The 8,428-nt window shown below is 49.8% G+C and overlaps 1 protein-coding gene across 2 annotated transcripts in view; it reads right to left on the reverse strand.

Moving 5' to 3' along the window:
• KIAA0232 (KIAA0232 ortholog) overlaps positions 1 to 3,987 on the reverse strand; it is a 59,867-nt gene extending 55,880 nt beyond the window's left edge. For both annotated transcript variants that reach the window (XM_072334566.1, XM_072334565.1), the window contains exon 1: positions 3,850 to 3,987. The gene's annotated coding sequence lies outside the window, so the exon portion shown is untranslated. The remainder of the gene's footprint in view (positions 1 to 3,849) is intronic.
• Positions 3,988 to 8,428: the final 4,441 nt, after the last annotated feature.

Consider the following 8,428-nt stretch of genomic DNA (forward strand, 5'->3'; position numbering starts at 1 on the left):
CTGATGCTGAAACGACAACAGTTTTATGAAAGCGTGCTTTATTTCCCCTGCCTTCAGTGAGCCCCTCATCTCTCACTCTCTTATCTCCAGACTTCCTTTAACAGGACACAAAATCTTTCCTGCAATACAACTATGGTTCTCTTTGGAATCCTTCTGCAACCAAACTCACTCTTCTAACCAAATCTGAAAAGCCACCACTAAAACAACCCACACGTTGTTTAATAATACATGAACAGCAAAACCATTCCTCCTTCCCATACAGTATGTGAAACACAGGCACAACCAACAGAACACTGTGCTTCCATCCATGCTGTGACGCAGCTGACAGAGCAGTGCGGGTCTCCTCATTCTCAGCCCAGGGTTCAGGGAAAACTGGAAGGACAGATGCTGAAGCAGCCACACGGCAGCTCAGTTACGAGCAAAATCCATACAGAAGAACACTACTGTGATTAAATCCAGATAACTGCACATGAAATTATAAAGGAAATGGATTAGAAACTGTGACGCTGTTGTAACTTACAATACAGCTAGAGAAGGAGCTTCTAGTGAGAACTACGTGAGAAGAAAACCTCTCTACTGAATGCTACTGAACGCCGAAAACAGCCTGATGATAAAACAGACATTCCATCACTCAGCATCCACTACAAACGTGCCCAACCAGTTGCTGGAAAAGTACAGCAGCCTCTCCAGTAACAGAAGAGGAAGCTGCTGGTACAGATTTCTTCCTACTAAACACTCAAGAAGTCCCACGGTTACCTGATATTTCTGCCTGACAAGACGCTGATAAATGACTTCCAAATTAGAAAACACTCTTTTCCCCTCACAGTAGCCAATTTTCTAACTATACACTTAAATGCAACCGAGCATTCAAAGATTCACTTGAATGTGTTTATTTTGCATCATGAAATTGCTGAGAAAATATCTTGGAAAAACAACTACAAGACAAACAATCCAAAGACAACTCATTTCTGTACTGATAACCACAAAAGACCAATGAGCCTGGCACTGCTCCTCAGCCGAACTGCATGATTCCAGTCTCTGTCCCACAACACAGAAGGCAATCCCAATAAAAAGGCCATATGAAAGAGCTCCCAGGATCCCATTAGTGACCCAAGCTCCCCCAGCAGTGCAGCTGAGTAGAACAATCCCCGCTACCTCTCAGCCTACAGAAATTCTAAGCACTGCTGTCCTCATCTTACTCTGCTTCACCATACGTTACCACTCGCCACCTTACATTAATAAATTATTACCACTGCAGAATTGTAGGGGCTTCATTCAGTATGGAAGACGTGCTGTCAAGGTATGTCTGAAGAAAAAAAAGGGCAAAATAAATAAAAGCAGCAAGCTACAAAGGAATAAATGGAAATGGGGGTCTCTTTCTCACACCATCTATAGGAAGCCCTAGATATATATATACCTTTGAATATATTATATATTATCATTTAGATGGGCTTAGAGGTGATATTTAACATATACCACTTTCAATACCCATCATTATGTGATTTTGTACGCTCCTTTAAGCAGAGTCTGAAGTGGCAGATGATTTTGCTCAGTTTGAACTGAATAGCTAGGAATCCTACTGGGGCTCTGTGATACTATGCCACCTTAGGAAGGACAAGGAGGGAAGCTGACACTAAGTTATAAGCAGTATACAGATCCCACTCTGTCCCTCTTCCTGCTAGAATGCATAGCAAAGCAGCAAAGGAAAATGCTGACATCCTTTTACTCCTATGGAATTTCTCTTACTCAGAAGAACAATGAATAGCAACAAGAGGGAAAGCAGTGGGGAGTGCAGGCTATGGAATCAGCATATTAAGGTAACAGATGTTCAAGGCCTCCTATCTTTCCTCTGGGGTCACATATCAATCTGTTCTCCCCTTCCTCCTGATTCACCTGCTGATGAGCAGAAGGGCCATGGGGTCACGTAGCTCATGTCAATCTGCAGAACCCGCGGTCTGGAAGAATCATTACCTCCAACAGTGCACAAAACAGACAAAGTGAGATTAAGTTCCATTGCTGACAGCATGGGAACACCTGCTACGCACAACGTGGCAGGGACAGCAACTGCTGAGGTTTTCCACAGAGAGTTCAAAGCAGGATTTTCCCTAAAATTCTTGGCACGTGAAGGACATTACACACGTACAAGGAACTGCTTGTCTTCATTCATGTTACCTACTTCCTCCCTTGCATCTCTGTGCGGGAGTTTGGGGATTTTGATACGCACACAACAAACTTTATTAATTGCAAGGGAAGGGCTGTACACGACCATTTTAGCACATCCATACTGACAAGGAGCAGCAGATGGAGGATCAGTACAAAATAAAATCTGCAGAGTTACACATCAAGTAACGATCAAGTTATGTGTCATTTACTTTTATAAGGAATATTTTTGTCTTCAGCAATAAATTCAAAAAAGGCCATTTCAGATGGGCAGGGACCACAAACAGCCTGCATTGCTTGGGTTCGGGTGCTGTGGTGAAATAGCTTGCTTCATACAATTACCCACTGAATCACAGCGAGCTCACTTTTGACAGCTGGGACACCCAATTTGATCCGCAATTTCCTCTTCATCACAGCGACACCGAAGTCGTGCGTGCGAAAAAAAGGACATAAAGCACAGCGTTTTGAAGGACCGGCAGGAAAACCTGCTGCGCACACCGCAGTGTCCTCAGGTCCAGTCCTATCAGCTACAACCCGACAGACGGAAAACAAGGGAACACAGGAATGCCTGCTCTTAAGAGGATAAACGGTACCGTCCTCACCCTTCACACGAGCGCCAGGTACCGCAACGAGCGATTAAAACAAAGACAAAACGGGGCAGCGCACCGCAACCCCACTTCTCTCAAAGTTTGGGAGGACGGCCGCGCTCAGCCACGCTTCGGGCAGCGCAGCCAGTGGGAAGCCGGCTCCGCTCCGGCGGGCAAGAGGCTCGGCCGCGCCGCTTCTGCGTTCAGCCGTAACCTTCGGCAAACCTTGGCCCCCGCCCCGCCTGCCGCCCGCCAGCGGCTGCGGCCCTGCCGGGCCCGCCCCGCGCGGCCATAGGACGCGGCTGCCGTCACTCCGCCGTCAGCCGAGCCCCGCCCCCCGCCGGCGGCAGCCCGAGCTTTTCTGTCCGCCTTTTGCCTTCAATAGGCCCCTAAAGGACAATGCTGCCGGGAGGGGAAAGAAAAGGGGGGGGAGAGAAAAAGAAAAAAGCGGGTCCCAGTCCCGCCGCCTGTCTCCCGCCTTAACCCCGCGGCGCGGCAGCAGCTGCCCGCACCGCCCCGAGCCGCAGCGCTCAGCCCCGCTCCGCTGCCCGGAGCCGGCGGCGCGCGGCCGAAAGGTCACGGCGGGGCCCGCTGCGCTGTCACGACCGCCCGAGCTCCGGTTCTCGCCGCCCGCGAGCCGCGCCGCCCGCCTTCCACCTCTCCCCTCCGGGTGCGCCCGGCCCGCGGCGCGGCTCCCCCCGCCCTTCACCTGGCGCCGGGACCCCGCGGGTCGGAGCGGAACGCCGCGGGCGGGGCCGGGCCGGCCGCCAGCCGCTCGTACCGGGGCAACCCGGGCCGGGCCCCCGGCCCCGCCTCCCGGCCCTGCCCGCCGCCGGCGCTGGCTGTCACCCCCCAGCCGGCCCCTCTCTCCCCTCCCGCCGCTTCCACTCCCCGCTCCCCCGCCCGGCCCGGGGAGCCGTCCTCCCGCCGCCCGGCCCCGCGGCTCCTCCTCTCGCTTGCCGCCGGCACAGGGAGGGAGCGAGGGAGGCCTCCCCGGCCGGGCCCGGCCCTCGGTGCGGCGGCGGGAACGGAGGCCCCGGCCCCGGCCCCGTCCCCTGGCCGCCCCAGCCCTGCCCCTCCCGCCGCTCTACCCGGGCTTTACCTGCCGTGGCGGCGCGGCGCGGGGGCCCGGGGCCTCTGGCAGCCGGAGGAGGCGGCGGACTCCGTCCCGCTGCGGCCGTCCCCGAGTGAGGCGGGCGGGACGGAGCCGGGACCTGCCCCGGGAGGCGTTACGTAAACCGGCGGCGGCGGCGGCTCCCAGCGCCACGGGGAGGGAGGGAGCGAGGGAGGGGAGAAGGGGGGGGGGGGGGAGGAGGCCGTTCCGTCACCCGGCAACAGGACTCAGCTCCTCGGCGGACCGCGCCGCAGGCCCCGCCCCATATCCTTCCGCCCAGAGGGCGGCCCGGATCCCGCCGCCCAAGTACGGGGCTGAGGGGAGCGGCGGGCGGGCCGAGAGAGGAGCGGGCGACCCGCCCGGCTGCATGGCGGGCAGGAAGGGCGGGGCGGGAGGGGAAATGTCCCTTTGGGCCGCCTGGGCGCTACGGCCCCGCCCGCTGGGGGAGCGCCGGGCGCCTGAGGAGAAAAGGGGCGGGAAGAGCCTGGGGATGGAATGCGGAGGAGAAGGAAGTGGGGGTGATGACGGAGTGTCCCCGAGTGCGGGCCCTCCGCAGGGCTCGGCGGCTCCGAGGGCACGGTGTGCAAATAGAGCGGGTTCGGGAGCCGGTCTGAAAGGAAAGGCTGCCGTTGGGAGCCGCTGTGAGGAGCTCCGAAACTTTTATCCCCGTGGATGAAGTGCCGGCTTCGTCAGAGCTGCGTATGCACCGAGGGGTAATGAAAAGCAACACTTTTAGTGCGGTGGATGGATGAAAATAGGCCGCTGTGAGACTGAAAATATGACGAGGGCGGCACACCGCAGTGCTAATTAAGCGTCTTAATTGGGAAAATAATAACGCCCTCTTGGATGTGTGTTGGGTCTGTTCATTTCTCAGCTGTATGAGCACACGCAGGTGCAAGGAAAGTCAGTATTATGTAAGATGCCAAAGTCTGATCGTGTCATCTTGAGGGTTTTCCCTTTACTCACAGCCTCGTCGTGAGCTGTGCCATCTAACCAGGCTCACACTACCACTTCTGTCCATGTTGGAACCGTGCTCCCCACTGACAAGATGATCCCCCGGCTGGGTGTGGGCATTCCAGAGAGTTAAACCTGTGTATGAAAACACATCTCATAGAAACCATGAATGTGTGCCAAGGTAGTAGCCACTGCCTCCCCACCCACGTACTTATTTGTGATACACGACAGCAGCGTTACTCTTATTTCTCCTTAATTTTCGTTTTAGCTAGGAATCATTTTTTTTTTTAGATGTTCTTTACCAAGCACCAAATTTAGTTGCACGTTTGATTTAGCTGACCAAAGAAACCTATTTTTAAAGTTAAACGTGCAGGACCGTGTGGCTGCATGAGCTACTGACGTTGTCCTGAATGCTGCTGAGGCAGTAATTGGTGTCATACGAACATGGAGTTAATCAGCACAGCTTCTTCCAAACCTTGAGAGAGTATTATGGGAGTGCTCTGAAGAGAAAGCAGTGCTTCAAACCCCGTGCTGGAAGAGCAGAGTCATTCCGCGAGCTATTTAATTACTGTTTAACTTATTTTCTTGTTGAGAAGAGCTGAAACTGAAAACGGAAAAGCTTGGGGAAAAATCCTGCTGACTGTTTTCTGCTGAGTCACTCCACGGCTTTATCAAAAGCGCTTCACCAGCACAGCAATACGACTTGTGCCAATCAAAATCAGATCTCCTTTTGTTTTCAAGCTCGGAATCTGAGTTCCCTTTTTGAAGATAGAAATAAAATACAGTAAAATGTGGGACACCTGCAATTTGTCTGAAGCGAAAACTGGCACCACTTTCAACTGATCTCCACACAGGCTGCTGAGCACATTTTCAGTGTATTAGCAATGTATATTACGGGTACAAATCCACTTACCTTATTTAACTCTTTCTATGGCTTTCCTGTGTTAAAAGCTCTGTGGAATGGCCAAACTCTCTGATTATCACCGTTCTTCTAATGGAGGAAGCCTGAGCATGCAAACAAATGACAGATTATTCTGAATATTCACATATTGCTGCGTGAGGTTTCAAATCCACAGTCCTGCCTTTGTGGCCAGGTCTCAGGAATACTGATAGTGGATTTTTTTTTTGTTTGCTTGTTGGTTTATGATGAGTTTTCTTTTCCTAACAGCCAACCAGATTCTGGTCTCCCTTTGGCAAGCGTTTCAGAAACAGCTGGTACGTGACCATATGCTGTGCTGGCACCTCTGTGAGCTTATTTCCCACTTGTCCTCCTGGTCAATCTCAGCCGCTCCATGTGCTGAAGGACAGCTGGTCCCTTGGCATGTGAAGCAGCTAATGAACTTTTCCTCTGAAAAACCGTGGGGGTAGACAACGCTAACTCCGATGTTAACTCCGGTTCTGTTTCTGTTCTTTTACTTCTTGAACTGATATCAAAGGTGAAGGCTCTCCAAAGGAACATTGTGTGACAATCTACGCACAGCATGAACAACTGGGTGGGTGTGCACTGTAGGTAACTACGCTTGTTTGGAAAATCAAGACCAAGTGATGTGTGCTAAAAAGCATGCTGAATAGACGCTGAGTGACTGATAGATCTGTGCCTCTAGCTGTCAGCCTCAGCAAGTACCACTGTTTCCCTTTTTCATTCTGACCCCTGCTGGATGGGGTCTCCAATGAAATTCTTAGAACATTACAAACTTCACCTTGTAAGATTTTCTCCTATTCAGGTGCATATTAAAGGAGGAATAGCACAGCAGATCAGCAGCACGGTATGTGGGGTCTTGTCAGCATTTACTCCCAGACATACGTCATACTTCCCTGCAATTGGTCAGTTTGTAATATTCCCTGAAATTTCCAGCTAGGTGCAATTAAAAGCTGAATTTCCTTGAGCAGGGCTTCTGTATCACTTAACTCTGTGATTCCTGAGAACCAGTGAGTTGACAGTCCCCTGTTGTTCACACGTCATTAACGGTTCATGTAAAATACTTGACAGAAGCAGTCTGCCCATTCAGCATTTTAGAAATGGAGATGGAACAACATCCATGAGGAAACAAATGTCGTGTAAGAACAACAACAAATTAACGAAAGGTGCAGGGAGTAAATCCAAACCCACGCATACATCTATAGACAATTCCAAACTCCAGAAAATGGACCATCAAAAATAATGCAATGCAAGGAACGTCCAACGCATTAACAGTGTATTTGATTGGCTATCATGACATACTGTATATAATTACCTTTTGGAAACTACTTTGCTTAATTGCATGAAGGCTTGCATAACTTTTTTAGTACCCTTCACAGTCAGTTTCAGGTTTTGAATGAAGAGCCTTGTGAAACGTTCACACCTCCCAGAAGTAATAACTGAATTCAAACAACACATTCAGACAGGCATTCCTCAGCACCAGATCAGGTTGCAGATTCCTTTTTACTGATCCTTCCTTCCTAATAATACCACTGGCAGTGAAAGAGCTGGCTGGAGTTACCCGCAGCAGCAGGGGGCCACTTTCTGGTTAGCATCGAGGACCTCATCTACATGAATGGAGAACAATGTAAATGTTAGTCAGATCTGCGTTAGGCCACTCGGTCTTACTTTCAGATTTTGCTGTAACAGGTTTCAGTATTATTAAAGTGGGCACAGTAACATGGTTAGTTTAGAAGTCCCGAGTCATTGGAAAAATCAGTTTTACAATTCAAAGAGTTTTTTGCTTTGTTTCATTTCGTTTTTCCAATTTAATTCAATTACTTTAATTAATTACAATAATACCTCGAGGAGCCTTCAGGAAGCCCAAAATAATACCCACACAGGCCTCTGTCACAGCATGCTGCTTTGTGTGCAGAGCAGACCACCTGAACTCTACCGTAAGACATACTCAGACATGAAAGAACTGTGAGAATCACTTACGTGCTTTGGCCAAACGGCCAAGCAGTACAGAAGATAGATAGAAAATCCTACACAATGGATGTAAAAGCCCAAGTGCCCAGGCAGAAGCCTCTGAAACAATAAAGCAAGGGACAGCTTTTACTAGTGGTGTAATGGAAAGAGCACAGAAGTATAGTGTTATAAAAGTGGAATGCTTTTCACAAGTGGTGAAATACAAAGGAAGTGTTACATGTGATGGTGTTTCAAGGACAATCACTGTGAGATACATCAACATCTCAAAAGCTGATCTTATTTTGGTAGTGCCTACGTAGAAAAGTTCGACGTCATAATGAGATACTAATTCAATTGCATTATATTTGTTGCTACATCAGCTACTTGTCAAGCCATTAAGTTAATTACATTTTAAGTTTTAGACTAGATGAAACACATTATGACATCTGTTTTCTCCTATTTACTACAGCATTCCTGAATTACCATGTTGGAAATGTCTGAGGTTTTGGCAGCTTGCTGTCTTACAAATAGTCCATGAATACAATTAACCATCCTTGAGTAGCCTGCAGCATCAGCACCCGGTCCGTGCCTTACTCATCAGAAATATCATTATTGTTGCACAGTAATTCCACCAAGCATTTTTCTTTTTGGATACTGACTGCATTTTCAGTGAGAATGCTGAGAACAGGGTTGGTCACACTGTACTGTATCTGGCCACGGATTTTTGAATGAATATATTGGAAG

This window comes from Excalfactoria chinensis, chromosome 4, assembly GCF_039878825.1.
Source record: "Excalfactoria chinensis isolate bCotChi1 chromosome 4, bCotChi1.hap2, whole genome shotgun sequence".
Lineage (NCBI taxonomy): Eukaryota > Metazoa > Chordata > Aves > Galliformes > Phasianidae > Excalfactoria > Excalfactoria chinensis.